Consider the following 16,402-nt stretch of genomic DNA (forward strand, 5'->3'; position numbering starts at 1 on the left):
TGGGTTAACCCTGGCCGGGGAGGGGCGGGGCCTGGGCCTGGGCGGAGTCTGGTCCGAGGGTGGGGTCAAGCGGGGCGCCGGCCTGGGGGCAGTCCCGTGACGAGCTCAAAGCAGCACCCAATCGAGGCCGCCTGCTCCGCCCCGCCCCATCCCCGCCCACCTCGGGCTTCTCCCCGGCCCCTCCCCACCGGGTCAAGTCCACCGCGGTGACCGGGGAGGGTACCTAGGCGAGGAACGCTCTTCGCCTCCCGCTGAGTGTAGACTCTCCGTCAGGCTTCCGGGTCCCCTTCCGGCTCTGCGGCCTGCCAGCTGTGTGCTGAACCTCTCCAGGCCGCAGTGCCTTCCTCCGTGCAATGGGAGCGACGACGGCGCCTTCCCCGGGGGTGCTGATGGGGGCTGGTTTCTGCTTGGGGACCCGGGCACACGCTCGGGCTTCTTAGCAAACATTTGGAGCCACTCTGGCCAGCCTCACCCCCTGGGACAGCCCGGGGACTCAGAGCCTGAGTCTTCCCATCCGTGAAGGGCGATGCTGGCGATGCCGGTCCCCACAAAGTGGGGAAACGTGGCCCATAGAGGATTCCACAATGGCCCAGGGCCACCAGCCGTCCTGGGAGCCACGATGTGGCTGGACGTTGTGATTCCAGCTGGGCCTGTGCTCCTCTCCTCTCTCTGACGCACAGGTGGGGCTCCCCTCAGGGGGTTGCTGCGAGGTGGGAATGAAGCAGGGCCCAAAGCCACTTAACACGGGCTCTGTCACACAGGAAGTGCTAACAGACAGTGGCCCTCACCATTTATCTCCCTACTGTTCCGAGACACGTCGTGGTCCCTGCGCCTCCACCAGGTTCGCCCTCTGCTCATCCCCTACCCCATCCCTGCCTTCTTCAATCTGGAGAGCCTCCTCCCCCAGGAACCGCCCCCCCCCCCGACTGCCTTGGCTGGTTTGTGCCCCTCTCCTGCAGTCTCTTCGGCCCTGCCTGGAGTCAGCTGTGCCTGATTATTTTCCCCACTGCACTGGAGGTTCTGGGGGCCGGGCTGTGTCTTGGTCCTCTGTGGTGGCCACTGCACCTGAACCGTGTTTGGCCAGCTGCTGTGGTCCACAGACACCTGGTTCCCTTTGTTCTAGGCAGATCCTGGAATGCGTCCCTGGCAATCAGACTCGATGCAGAGAGACAGGTTGGACAATTTGGGCAAAAGGAAACCATCTTCTCCACATCTTTCTTACTCGAAGCCTCCCAGTTACTGCCTGTCTGCTCCACCAACTCTATCTGTGGGTTCCGTGCCCGCCTCCGTGCCCAGCGTCAGGATGGAGCTGAATGCCGTGCTCAGCTGCCAGGACTCTGCCTAATCCCAGTGATTTGGCTTATTTCCCCGTGTCGCACAGATGTGAGCACAGTTGGAGCTAGACTTAGGCAGGATTAGGGGATCGGGAGCACTGTGCCTGCGCCTTCAGCCTCTGGGTTTTGGTGAATCAAGCATCGGGCTTCAGAGCGACTGACTGCACTGGTGATCCAGCGTGGGTGACGGGGCCACCTGGGAGTTACTTAGGATGAGCAGCCTCAAAATAAGATGTGGAAAAAAGTTTTAAAAAGTGAAATGAAGCTGGATAGAGAGATGTGTGTGGGCCCGGTGCGTTTCCTTCTGGGATGATCATGAGAGTCTGGGCTGAAGGAAGCCCCTTAGCCCATGAATGGAAAGCTGCTGGGGAGAAATTCCTCTGTTATGGGCAGTTTCTTCCCACCTGGTTACGAAGGCAAGGGGTGGGTGTTGTCTAGGGATGAAACATGGCTGGGGAAGAGGCGGTCACTCAGGTGTCATTAGCAGTTGATTGTTGAGTGCCTCCTGCATGCTTGGTACGGGGGTGTGGGTAGGGACTGGGCATGGTGACTGCTCTGCTGGGAGCCCACACTCTGGGGATCACACTGAAGAAGACATAAGATCTTATGTGAAGGAGTGGAAGAGAAGGGAGCTTCCCTGGGGATGAGGACAGCCCCAGGTGGCAGGACTTCAGAGAGAGGCCACAGGTGCAACCAGGAACCTGACTCTGAGCCCCACACTCTTGATCTCAGTGCACAGGGGTCCCTGGATCCTGGCATGGCTCAGACACCACCCCTGGACACACTCTGGGTGCTCAGAGCCCTGGACACACACTGCAGGGGCCAGCTAAGACCAAGGGCTTCCCCTGGATGTTCTGGGCAACTAGACCTCCAGGGCCCTGGGAGGGGTGGGGGATGGGTAGCTCCTCCCCCAGTAAAGAAGACATTGGATCAAACTACCAATGTTATTTTTCACAGAACTAGAACAAATAATTTTAAAATTTGTATGGAAACACAAAGACCCTGAATAGCCAAAAACAGCCTTGAGAAAGAAGAACAGATCTGGAGGAACCACGCTCCCTGACTTCAGACTATACTATGAAACTACAGTCATCAAAACAGTATGGCACTGGCACAAAAACAGACACATGGGTCAGTGTGGACAGAAAGCCCAGAAATAAACCCACACACTTGTGGTCAATTATCTACAACAAAGGAGGCAAGAATATACAATGGAGAAAAGACAGTCTCTTCAATAAGTGGTGCTGGGAAAATGGACAGCTACATGTAAAAGAATGCATTTATAAAATTTTCTCACACCATATACAAAAACATAAACTCAAAATGGATTAAAGACCTAAATGTAAGACCAGAAACCATAGAACTCCTAGAGGAAAACATAGGCAGAACACTTTTTTACATAAATCATAGGAATATTTTTTTAATCTGTCTCCTAAAGGAAAGGAAATAAAGGCAAAAATAAATAAATGGGACTTATTAAACTTAAAAGTTTTGCATAGCAAAGGAACCCATCGACAAAACAAAAAGACAGTCTACTGAATGGGAGAAAATATTTGCAAATGATATGACTGATAGGAGTTAATATCCAACATACATGAACAGCTCATACAACTCAACATCAAAAAAACAAACAACCAGATTAAAAAATGGGCAGAAGAACTGAACAGACATTTTTCCAAAGAGAAAAATGCAGATGGCCAACAGGCACATGAAAAGATGCTCAACATTGCTAATCGTCTGGGAAATGCAAATCAAAACCACAATGAGATATCACTTCACACCTGTCAAAATGGTTACTATCAAAAAAGAACACAAATAACAAATGTTGTCGAGGATGTGGAGAAAAAGGAACCTTCGTACTCTGTAGGTGGGGATGTAAATTGGTCTAGCTGTTGTGGACAACAGTATGGAGGTTTCTCAAAAAACTGAAAATAGGGCTTCCCTGGTGGCGCAGTGGTTGAGAGTCTGCCTGCCGATGCAGGGGACACGGGTTCGTGCCCCGGTCAGGGAAGATCCCACATGCCGCGGAGCAGCTAGGCCTGTGAGCCATGGCCGCTGAGCCTGCGTGTCCAGAGCCTGTGCTCCGCAACAGGAGAGTCCACAACAGTGAGAGGCCCGCGTACCGCAAAAAACAAACAAACAAAACAACTGAAAATAGAACTACCATATGACCCAGGGATCCCACTCCTGGGTATATATCTGAAAAACAGAAACAAAAACACTAATTCAAAAAGGTACGTGCACCCCAGTGTTCATAGCAGCATTATTTACAATTGCCAAGATATGGAAGCAACCTGTGTCCATCAACAGATGAATGCATAAAGAAGATGTGGTACACACACACACACACACACGCACGCACTACACACACACACACACACGCACTACACACACACACACACACACACACACACACACACACACACGCTGGAATACTACTCAGCTACAAAAAAGAATGAAATTTTGCTATTTGCAGCAACGTGGATGGACCTGGAGGGTATTCTGCTAAGTGAAATAAGTCAGACAGAGAAAGACAAATACTGTATGTTATCACTTATATGTGGAATCTAAAAAATTAAACAAACTAGTGAACATAACAAAAAAGAAGCAGACTCACAGATATAGAGAACAAACTGGTGGTTACCAGTGGGGAGAGGGCAGGGAGGAGGGGCAATATATGGACAGGGAATTAGGAGGTACGAACTATTAGATATAAAATAAACTACAAGGATATGTTGCACAACACGGGGAATATAGCCAATATTTTATAAAAACTATAAATGGAGTATAAACTTTAAAAATTGTAAATCACTATATTGTACACCTATAACATGTAATATTGTACATCAACTATACTTCAATAAAAAAATAAATAAGTTAAAGAAAATGATGTTGATTTCCCCTCTCCATCCGACTGCGTATTCCACCTGCACAGAGCAAGTAGGGTCACGTGACAAGCGTCATGCCAAAGTCCCTGTGCCCGTGTGTGTGAGGGGCTGTGTGGCTTCACTGCCCTTCCCGTGTAAGATAAGGGAGGGTGGGTGGGCACACCCTGGGGGCTACACACGGGCTGAGGGAGGGAGCGCTGGGAGAGGCTGGTGGCGAGAGGGGAAGTCGACACGAGGTACGTGGGGGAGGTGTGTGTGAGTGTGTGCATATGTGTGGTAAGGAGGAAGCCTAAAGACACTAAGTACTGGGAGAGAAATACCAATAGAAGCCACAGATAATGTACGCAGAACAAAGAGTGCTTCGTATTAAAAAACAAACTTTGAAAATAAATCAGCCTACCATTTATCTACCTTTCCATCTATCTATTTGTCTATCCATCTATCGTTTATCTATCCATCTATCATCTATCTTTTCTACCTTTCCATCTATCTACCTGTCTATCCATCTATCTATCTATCTACCTTTCCATCTATTTACCTGTCTGTCTGTGTATCCATCTATCTGCCATCTATCTACCTATCCATCTATTTTCTATCTATCTATGTATCTATCTATCATCTATCCATCTATCTATCTATCCATCTGTTTTCTATCTATCATCTATCTCTCTACCTATCTATCTATCTCTCTACCTATCTCTGTATCTATCATGGGAGGTAAGAGACAAATAATAGCGGCTCCTGGAGGGCGGAGGTGCTGAGCAGATGGGGCAGGGGGACGGAGAGACCCTTTCCCGTGTGTCCTTGTGTACACGGGGCTTTTTGAACCACATGAAGTGAGCTGCCCATTCAAAAAATTAAATGAAAAAAATCTAACCTGCGACATACTATTTGCAATCATCAACAAATGATAAATTTAATTACTTTTTATGAGGTATGATTGACGTAAAACATTCTATTAGGTTTCAGGTGTACAGCATAATGATTTGGTATTTGTATGCACTGTGAAATTGTCTACTTATTGAGAAAAGATGGCATATTCCTTGTCCGGAAAAGAAGAGGGCTGTGAAGAACCAGCGGGCGGGCGCCAGGCTGAGGGGACCCGAGGAGAGCAGAACCCCAGGGCTCCACAATGAGGTGCAGGCTGTGCAGGAACCTGGGCTCTGCACTGAGCTCAGGTCGTGAATTAACCACTCACCGCCCACAGCCCTGCCTGCGCACGTGCCACGACGCTTGTACGTAAGCAACCTCACCACGGTCCCACAGTCAAGGACAGGGCCAGGAGCTGACCTCCAGAAGCCACCCAGCCGTGCCCCCCTCCCTCCCAGCCCACCAGGCCTGCTCTGCTCTGGTCCTCATGTGCTCTTACCTGGGCTCCCTCTTGCAAGCCACCCTCCAGCCCCCTGGGGCCACAGATACCTCCCCTACCTTTGCCTGTCTCTCTCCTGCCCAGACTTCAGCTCTCAGGTCCAAGGTCGCCGCCCCAGGGGCCTCTCCCGACTCCCAGACAAGAGGGGCTCCTCTGTTTCCGTCTGGTGCCCATGCGGAGACCTGGGAGGGTACGCTAATGGGGGTGGAAGAACTGGGCGCTGGCCGGGGGTCCTGCTCGCCCACGGCCGTCCTCGGGCCTCGTCCCAACCTCTGGACCGGGAAGACAGCTTTGTCACCTCGGTGCCCGGGGCTGAGGGGCCTGGAAGGTGAGGAACCAGCCTCAGCTTGCAGCCCCACATCACACCTCTAGGGGGAGTTTCCCACCCACTGTTTGGACGCAAACCAGGGCTCCTGTCTCAGAAACCTGCAGGCAGGAGCCTAGTGAAGGCATTTCCTGTTCCCTGGGACCAGGCCCACCCCAAGGGTGCCAGTTAGGGTGTTTTTTTTAAAAATTTAATTAATTAATTAATTAATTTGGTTGCGTTGGGTCTTCGTTGCGGTGCGCGGGCTTCTCATTGCGGTGGCTTCTCTTGTTGCGGGGCACGGGCTCTAGGCACACAGGCCTCAGCAGTTGTGGTGCACGGGCTTCAGTAGTTGTGGCGCACGGGCTTAGTTGCTCCGTGGCATGTGGGATCTTCCCGGACCAGGGCTCGAACCCGTGTCCCCTGCATTGGCAGGAGGATTCTTAACCACTGTGCCACCAGGGAAGCCCATTAGTGTGTTTTGAAAAAGAAGTCCAATTCTTCAGGCCGGGCACTTGAGGAATCTCCATGATGACCGCAGGGCCATTTGTCCCACCCGCTGGGGGAGGTTCTGTGCTCAGCCCGGCCCTCGTACTGTTACCATCCCCACCACGTCACCCATGGGGCCCAGGGGAGGTGGGGAGCCCCGGGGGGAAGGCTCAGCTGCTGGTCACTCCTGACTGGTGGAGTGCTCAGCTTCCTTTTGGGGTTGCCAGATTTAACATGTAAAAATAGAGGGTGCTCAGTTAAATTTGAATTTCAGTTAAACAAAGAATAATTTGCAGTAAAAGTATGCCCCAAATGTCACATAGGATAGACTTATATCCAAAATTATCCATCGTTTATTTAAAGATCAAAGTTAACTGGGTGCCCTGTATGTTACCTGTGACTCCTCACGGCTTTTGACTGAATTACCTTCCGGTCAGCAGCTTGGTTTGTCTTGAAACGTGAGGGCCGCCAGGTCCACGGTGTTCCGTCCGGCTCCCGCTGAAGCGAGCTGCAGAGAGAGGGACAGGGCGGCCCCGTCACCGCGGGGGCTCGTTAGGATGTGTAGAGGAGCTGAGGGGTGCAGGCTCTGATGGCTGCGGGCACTGGTGCTACAGGTGCAGAGGGCCCCCGGGAGGGGTGCACCGCCTCCTGCCTTGACGGAGGGATTCTCGGTGCATTTGTGCGATGGAAAGCCGCGTGGAATCCTGCCGGGTGTGCACCTCAAGTCCCTGGGTCTGGGGAAGGAGGGGGCGGGTTCCGATAGACCCGGGCTGCTCGGTCGGCCTCTTGCCAGCGGCCTCGGCATCACCTGGGACTGGTCAGCAGTGCAGCGTCTCCCCACACATGCGCACGTGCACGCAGCTCCCTCCAGGGGCCTCGGGGGGACCGAGGTGAGGGATGCCGCCTGACCACCTCCCACGCTCCCCTCCAGTGGCCTCGAAGGCGGTGGGGGCCGGGCTGAGCTGCTTTTTATCGTCTTTTTATTTTCCAGTCTCTTGGGGGAGGTGACCTCTCGTTTCCTGCCTGTCCTGGGAAGTGTGGCCGTCCAAGCCCTGGTTCACAGCCCTTTGTCATCAGAGCGAGGCCCTGCTGGAAGGTCTTTGTTCAGCTGTGGGAGCCGGTGGCCTCACCTGTGACAGCACGGACTGAGCCGATGGGAAATGAGAGGAGGGTCTCCCGGGCAGTGGCCGTCATGATCTCCTTTGTGGTGGGGAAACTGAGGCAGGCTGGGTAAGTGGTCCCCTATACAAGGTGGGGGGCCAGGCTGAGTGCTCTGCTCGTGTGCCCCGGAGCACCAGGCCCCACCCTCTCACCTCCCCTGAGGGTGGGGTGCCACAGGACAGCACTCATTTTTCCCTTCCCTCCCCGTCTCCTCCGGTGGCCCCAGAGAGCCTGGGCACCCCTTTGCAGTGGGGCCCTTCCGGGGGAGGGGACCACCTCTGAGGGCTGTGGAGGTGGTTCGAGGTGTGGGGAAGGGGCCCTGCCACACACAGGAGGGAAGGCAGCTCTGGGTGTGACGGTGCACAATGGGCCTTGTTCTCAGCTTCTCTGTGTGGTGTGGCCTCACCCCGGGGCGGGGCGGGGGGCAAGGAGCAGACCCTTGATCTCCAGAGGCTGGCCTCTTACCGATGTCAGCTCTGAAGACCCCTGTCCCCAAGGGGACTCAGCCAACTCCTGCTTCCCCCAAGCCCCGCTCTGTTTTTCTTAATGAGGCTTTTATGCAGTCAGCTGATGGCGAGTCATGCATCATGTTCCACTGTTACTCTCATCTCCTTGGCTCTCCTGGAGCCCTGGGACAATTAGGACTTCAGAGACACCGCAGGACGACGATGTGACAGTCGTGAGATGTGTGGAGCCTGTGCCTGGGTGACCAATCATCTCAGCTCTCAAGGCAGTTTCAGCGGGACGAGCCAGGCGGAATGTGTTTACAAAGATGGACTCTTTCCCCATTAATTCAGCTGCCAAAGGCCAGCTCTGCTTTCTTGAGCAGAAGGAAGAAAAGGAAATGATTCTTTGGGTCAACGTGGAGAATGGCTAACACTGTCTTTGTAAAAGGAGCGATTCTTTTCACAGGTGAGAGAAATCATCCTGAATTAAAATCCCTTCCGCCTCGCACTGTCTGAAGTCGGGGTCCACAGCATCTGGGCCTCGGCGTGGTTTCTGTCCACTCTGAGGAGGGAAGGCGTGGGCTTTGAGGGTCGTCAGTATGGGCCTCAGGTGGGTACAAACTGCAGCCCAAATGTGGACACAATGCAGGGGGACAAAGAAGTGACCACTGGGCTCACAGTTGCCCAGCAGGACTGAAGCAAAAGGGCCCCTCCTCATGTTGTCTCAGGACCTGGGGGCAAGGAGAAAAGCCAGGAGCTTAGAGAGAAACAGGCATGATCCCTAGAGACTCAGAGCCAGAGTGACGACAGCCGCCTCGGACCAGCAAGTTTCACGAGGAGAGTGATGCTGGGCCAGGGCCGGGCCAGCCTGCGCCTTCTTCAAGCATGAGGACAAGGTGCTGCCAGGCTCGGGGCCTCCCTGGCACGACAGCATTGGGAAGGAGGTGGGTTCACAGGACAGACATGACCCCCGAAGGGAGTGTGGGCGCACGTGCCGGGGGGATGCCGCACAGTTTCATTCCCTTCCCTTGGCCCAGCACAGCCCTGGGCTCCTGGAAAACAACGTCTCTATCATCATAACACTTAAGTGCCGTTAATGAGCGTTACCTGGCTAGAAGCACTGTAAACCGGAGAGGAAGTCTTGACCGTGTCGTGGAGCGGAAGGTGAAAGTCTCCGATCAGACGTGTGAAGGGACATAGTGACCAGCGGGGAAGGAGAGCTCACGCCACCAGGCTGGGGCAGGTGGAGCGGAAGGTGAAAGTCTCCGATCAGACGTGTGAAGGGACATAGTGACCAGCGGGGAAGGAGAGCTCACGCCACCAGGCTGGGGCGGGTGGAGCGGAAGGTGAAAGTCTCCGATCAGACGTGTGAAGGGACATAGTGACCAGCGGGGAAGGAGAGCTCACGCCACCAGGCTGGGGCGGGTGGAGCGGAAGGTGAAAGTCTCCGATCAGACGTGTGAAGGGACATAGTGACCAGCGGGGAAGGAGAGCTCACGCCACCAGGCTGGGGCGGGTGGAGCGGAAGGTGAAAGTCTCCGATCAGACGTGTGAAGGGACATAGTGACCAGCGGGGAAGGAGAGCTCACGCCACCAGGCTGGGGCGGGTGGAGCGGAAGGTGAAAGTCTCCGATCAGACGTGTGAAGGGACATAGTGACCAGCGGGGAAGGAGAGCTCACGCCACCAGGCTGGGGCGGGTGGAGCGGAAGGTGAAAGTCTCCGATCAGACGTGTGAAGGGACATAGTGACCAGCGGGGAAGGAGAGCTCACGCCACCAGGCTGGGGCGGGTGGAGCGGAAGGTGAAAGTCTCCGATCAGACGTGTGAAGGGACATAGTGACCAGCGGGGAAGGAGAGCTCACGCCACCAGGCTGGGGCGGGTGGAGCGGAAGGTGAAAGTCTCCGATCAGACGTGTGAAGGGACATAGTGACCAGCGGGGAAGGAGAGCTCACGCCACCAGGCTGGGGCGGGTGGGGCGGGTGGCTAAGAAACAGGTTCCACCGTGTTCTTGAAAGTTACAAAGGCGTCCTCTCCAAGACAGAGAGCAACCCTCTAACCTAGGGAAACTGGGGGGTGGGAGGGGAGTCAGCAGGGAGCATAAATGCCCCAAGTCTACCGTCTTTCAGAGCAAGTGTATGTTGAAAAATCAAGAAATAAAGATGCCGGCAGATTTAAGGTTCTCGTGCTCACCCCGTGTCTTATGGCTCGGGCTGCTATAACAGAGACTGCACGCTTGCGGGGCTTATCCACAACAGACGTTTATTTCTCTCGGCCTTGGAGGCTGGTGGTCTGAGATCAGGGAGCCGGCACCGTCGGGTCCTGGTGAGGCCTCTTCCCAGCTATAGACGAAGGTCTTCTCCCTGTGTCCTCACGAGGCGAGGGAGCTCTCTGGGGTCCCACTTACAAGAGCACTAATCCCATTGTGGGGGCTACACCCTCATGACCTCATCACCCACCTCCTAAGGCATCGCTTTGGGAATTAGGGTTTCAACACTAGAATTTGGGGGGACACTAACGCTCAGACCACAGGACACTGGAAGAACTAGGAGGAAACCCTGGAATAGACGCCTCTGGGGCATGGGGTGTGTGGTGACAGGAGGGACCTGAGAAGGGCCTGGCTCGCCAGCATCCCAGGCTGCAGTTAGCGTGCTCAGAATGGAGCCTGACACACAGCCAGGGGCCACTGGGAGAGGCTGTCACCTTCTGACCCTCCGCTCTGTACCCTCTGTGCCATCCAAACTGTCTCGCACCAACTCTCTTTTTACGTCTATTAAAAAAAATAAAATCCACCAAGGCAATGATCTCAGATGGTCCAGAAGAGGATCCATAGAGAGACAGGGGTTGAAAAGCAAACTCGGGCAGATGCAGCGACCTGGTGCACCTGGAGGTGGGGGAGGGGTGGGCCAAGATGCTCTTGTATGAGTCATACAACTTGAGCTTGAAATTATTTCAAGTTAAAAAATTTAAAAATATATAGAGACGGAGAGGAAAAAAGATACGTGAAGGAGACCTACCGCAACAGTGAGTTTTGTTTTGAAAACTAGCATTGTATAATTTCATACGTGATCAATCCCCAAATCCTGGCATTTCTAGGTATTCCAGAGCAAGGCTTTCTAATTAAAATAATTCCCCAAACCTGCTTTGTAAAATGAAATCATTTCCATTTCATGTTAAGTCCACAGATGGAGGTGGTCAGCGCGAGGTGGTGGTGGGGAAGGCAGAGGGGAAATGAAAAGGGCTTTCAGGGCTGACCCCTCAAAAGGATCTCATGGGGTCACCAGGGGTCTCCCGTGAGCATTGGGGTATCTCTGACAAGACCACTTGGACCAGTTATAGCCCCAAAGATGGGGTGGGGGGCCTGCTGGGGTAGGGGTCACTCCGGAATCCTGGGAACTCATGTAGAGGCAGGTCCTGGTTTCAGCATTGCTTGGAGGAAACGCAGTCCTGAAGACCCTCCCGCCCCTTGGTTTTACACAGGAGGGGAAGGACCCCCGAGACTTGGCCTGGGGGCAGCTGAGGACTCCCATGGCTCCTGGCAGCACCAGAACCCACCGTGTGATGCTGGGCCCCTGTCCCCCCTGAGGAGCCATCACGGGCCTGGCCGTGAGTGTGGTCTGTCCTGGGACAGAGCGTCTGGCGGGAGCTGTCCTGAAACAGTCGCACATCACCTGGCTCACTGGGGGTCCTGGCCGCGACTCTCTTGCCCAGGATGGGCTTGTGCATCCGAGGAGTCCAACGCAGGATGGCCCCGGCGGGCAGGTTTTGACCTAAGTCCGCGAAGACGGCAGTCGTGGCTCTGAAAATGCTCAGCATGAGAGCTCACGCCCGGCCTCGGCTGGAGGGCCTTCCTTCCTTCCTGAGTGTTCTCCCTCATTTCTGTGTTGGGGGGTCTGGAGTGGCGAGCAGCAGAAGGGACCGTGGCTGGCTCGCAGAGCTGGCAGGGCACGGGGGCGCTGGGGCAGGTGGGGCCCCTGCTCTCCAGCTCTGTTCCTCCAGTCCAGGCCCACGTGCTGGGAAGGGGTGTGTTGCACTGATTGTCGCCAGCTGGATGGGCCTCAGGGGGTGGAAAGGCAGCCCTCAAGGAAGCCCGAAGGGCTGCTAGGAAGGGACATGGCTGCTGGACCCCACGGCACCCTGTGAGACTGTCTCCCGGCTGCCTTCACGCTGGCTCGTGGGGCCGGGGAAGTGGGCTGGCTCGGGGGAGCCCAGGGTGGGACCCCAGGATGGGACCCGACCAGCCCTCCTACGCAGCTCCCGTCTGAGAGCACCCCCGCCTGGGCTCCAGCTCTGTCCCTGGGTCCCGGGCCCCTTGCCTGGCCGCATCGAGGATGCCCACGTGGGGCCTGGGCCATGTGCTCCTCCTTGGTTAATCTCTGAGCTCCGCGTGAGGCTGGGGCAGGGCGGCCGCTCATGCGGACCTGGGTTAAGTCAGAACAGATGCGGTGTTGGCCCTTCTTGGGACTGAGGCGAGTGGTGGGCTCAGAGCCCAGTGCCTCTTGGCATTGGTCTGTCCAAGCTGGGCCGTGCCACCTGTTACGGGCCCTTCCCGTCGTCCACTTGAGGCTCAGGGTCTGAGGATTGGGCAGCAGTCAAGGCCAAGCGGGTGTTCAAGGAGGTGTTGGGTGTTCAAGGAGGACCACCTGGCCACCCACTTCCCTGCGGGGGCTGCCTCTGGAGAGGACCGGAGGGGCGGTGGGGGAGGTACGGGATGGTGATGTTTCTTGGCATCAGCTTTGCACCTCTTTTCGTGCTGCACGGTGTGTATATATCATCTATTTGAAAAATTGTATCTATATGTATGAAAAAGGTATATTATAAAAGGAAACAATGGAGCTTCCTGGTGGTGCAGTGGTTAAGAATCCGCCTGCCAATGCAGGGGACACGGGTTTGAGCCCTGGTGTGGGAAGATCTCACATGCCGCGGAGCAACTAAGCCCACGTGCCACAACTACTGAAGCCCACGCACCTAGAGCCCGTGCTCCACAACAAGAGAAGCCCCCGCAATGAGAAGCCCGCGCACCGCAATGAAGAGTAGCCCCCGCTCACCGCAACTAGAGAAAGCCTGCGTGCAGCAACGAAGACCCAACACAGCCAAAAATAAATAAATAAAATAGACACAACATTAAAGAAATAAAAAATGTTTTAAAAAATAAAAATAAAATAAAAAACAATGAAAAGACGAGATGTAGAATCAGGTCTCGGTCGGGGCTCACCCTGAGGCTTGCACATTGGGGAGTTACTTTGGGCTCCCCGGCAGGTGATTAGTGGAAAGTCAGTCAAAGTCACCGACAGGCAGTTGCCTTTACAGAACCCCGAGCTCAGCCTGGTGTTTTCGGGGCCCAGCAGCAAGGCTGTCCTTGACTTACGTGTGGGGCTGGCTTTCTGGACGGTTGGGAAGGCGGTCACATACCCGCTCAGCCGGCTGGTACCTCCCTCTGCGTGGGAGGCGGCAGGCAGGGCATCTGGGCAGCCGAGATGAGTGCCTCCTGTGTGGGTGGGAGCCAGGTAGGTTTGCCTTTTCTTTTCAGGAGCGCCAGCAGCTCTGGTCATCTGCTGAGAGATGTGATCACACCTCTTCTAGAGCCAAGAAGACACACCCGTCGACCACACGTGCTCTAGGTGAACACATTCACCCTCCTGGTCACGGATGCCACCTCGCCATGTAAGAATCTGCCTCTCTGGCTTCTTGGGGCCCCAAGGGCTGAGGCCAGGGCTGCTCTGGCTGGGGTTGGGGTGGAGGAAAGGGGATCAGGACCCCAGGGACCCCAGGGTGGAAGGTGGGCCTTAAAATTCCTTCCCTACTCATCCCCACTGAGGCTGGATTCCCACACCAGCAGTGGGCAGGGGCTGGGGGACAAGCTGCTCAGGGACACAGGCCTTTCCCCGAGCCCTTCTCCCATCAGTAAACTAGGGACAAAGCAGGGGCATCTTCTGGCGCTGCTGGGAGGCTCGAAAGGGGCCAGTCCATCCCCGGCCGGACCCCATAACTTCTGGGTAAATGCAGCTTCCCAGGCTCCCTACTGGAGCCCCAGTGCAGGGGGGCCAAGAACCAGACAGCCTGGTGTTGGGGGGGGTGCTGCACTGAGAGGGGCCTGAACTGAGGCCAAGGAGGCCTCCCACCCTGAACCCCCGACGAGCTGCTCCCTCCCGGCTGGTGCATACAGTAGGTGCTCATTAAATGTGTCGAGTGACGGAAACAGGTGCAGACTGGTGGGCTGGGCTGTGGGGACCGGTGGGAACCCCAGGGGACCGTCGTCCGATGTGAGGGGACCGCGTGGGCAGCTCCAGGCCCCTTCAGCCTTGGGGTCACCTCAGGTAGGGGTCCGCGCCATCAGACAGGAGGCGGGGCTCTGCCTCCTGAGGTCCTTCTGGAAGTGTCCCTTTCTAATGCAGACGAATGATGAGGGAGGAGCCTGACAGCCGGGAGAAGGAACTGAGTGATTAAGGGTAATCTGGGCCCAAGAGAAGTGACCAATGTGGACTGACAGCCTGCAGTGCTGGCTGCCCTGCTGGTCCGCCTCTCTGTGGACACCAGGGTCCCATCGCTGGGCTGGGCCAACTCCTGGAATGTCTGTAATGCCGCCCCCACCCGCGTGTCCTCAAGGAGCTCAGAATAAAGCCAGCCCTGCCGTCCAGCCCTGTCCACCTGTCCCCCTTCTACCCTTGGCTCTCCTGCTCTGGCCACACAGGTGTCACCCTCCCAGCCCCCGAGGGAGCGTGCCCCTCCCAGCCACTCTCTCTGTCTGCTCCCTGAGAGCCCACCCCACGATTCTCACCTCCTTGTCTGTTTTCCTCATTCTCATCTGTGCCCCCCCTGCACTGCTGCAGCACCACTGGGTCCCCAAACAGCCCGGGCCTGGCACTCAGGAGGGGCTCAGGTACATCTGTCCACGGGAATCTCCAGACACTCGGCGGGCTCTGGGGGAGTGTAGCCAGGGCTGCCCCCCTTGCTGCTTCCTCCAGGCAGCCTCGCTGGATTAGAGCTACCATGGGCCTGGGGGGCGGGGATGCCCCAGTACCTGGGAGCGTGGGGAGGGCAATTTGATGGCTTCTCGGGCACCCCCTCCCTGCTCCTGCTGAGGCAGCAAGGGTGGCGCAGGTGGTTTTGAAATGAGGTTTTCACGTCTCCCTCAGGCTCCTCAGATAACCCTGGGTGGCAGAGGTTGTAACCTGTGTGCTCATCAGTTGTCCAGGAACAGTGCATTTGGAGGAATAGGGGACGGTGAAGTGATCCCTGGTGTGGGCCAGGTGGACTGATGAGGGCGGAGCAGCTGCCCGGGGGCTGTGGACCTGCGGCCAGAGGCAGGGTGGGGAGAGGGGGTCCCGGTGGAGGGAGGGCCAGGCCGGAGCTGGGAGACCTGAGTGTCCTCTGCCTTGCTGCGGACCCCAGGTGACGTTGGCAGAGACCCACTCTGAGCCTCAGTTTCCTCATCAGTTAAAGGAACCACCCTGCTCCCTGTGGAACAGACACAGAAACCAAGGCATGGAGGGGCCCGGCAACTCCTGCCAGGTCACACAGCCCGAGAGAGGGCAGCCTGTGTTTCGTGTCCCTTCCCTGCCGTTCCCCCCTTCCTGTCTCCCTTTCCTGTCCCTGCCCTCATTGCTGTCCCCTCAGCCTCCCCTGGGCTGCATCCAGTGACAGCCCAATAAGGAACGGGGGGAGGGGTATAAAGGGCTCCCCATCCCAACCCCCCAGGACACCCTTGAAGGGCCATCCCCATCTCTGGGCTCCCATGGGGTCAACTGAGGCCTGCTGGGACATGGCATGTCCTCTGCTTGGACACCTGGGGACCTCTCACCTGCACAGGAAAATTTGCTTTTGGAAACGTCTGAATGTCAGAAATTTATTTTAACTTTGTGTCTAAACAATGGCTTTGTGGGCGTACACAAAGGAAGGGGGGAGGGCTGTGTGCACTGACGTGGCTGCAGCCGCACGTGTGTGTGCACGTGCACGTGCGTATGTATGTGCGTGCATGTGTGTATGCATGTGCATGTACGTGTATGTGTGCACGTGCACGCATGTATGTGTATGCGTGTGTGCGTGTGTGTGCGTGTGCACGTGTGCATGTGCGTATATGTGTGCGCATGTGAGTATATATGTGTGCGCGTGTGTGTGTGTGCACGTGGCAGCGTGCGCTCCATTCAAGGACTGGCACTTTTGTCGGCAGCGGCTGGCAGTGCCCACAGCCCCGGGTGTTGTGCTCGCCCGTCTGCCAGCCTGATTACCTCCAGGTGGCGCTAAGCAGAGGCTTCACTCGGTACTTTGTCCTTTCACGTTACTTCAGTTTTTCATGAGAGAATGAACTGCTTTTATCATAAAAGATAAAGGTTTTGCATCTTGAAAGTTAATGTGCGCACAGCAAGCTAGACAGGCGGGGGCTCCGGGTGGGGGGACTGGGTCCAGCCCAGCC

This window comes from Stenella coeruleoalba (genome assembly GCF_951394435.1).
Source record: "Stenella coeruleoalba genome assembly, chromosome: 15".
NCBI lineage: Eukaryota > Metazoa > Chordata > Mammalia > Artiodactyla > Delphinidae > Stenella > Stenella coeruleoalba.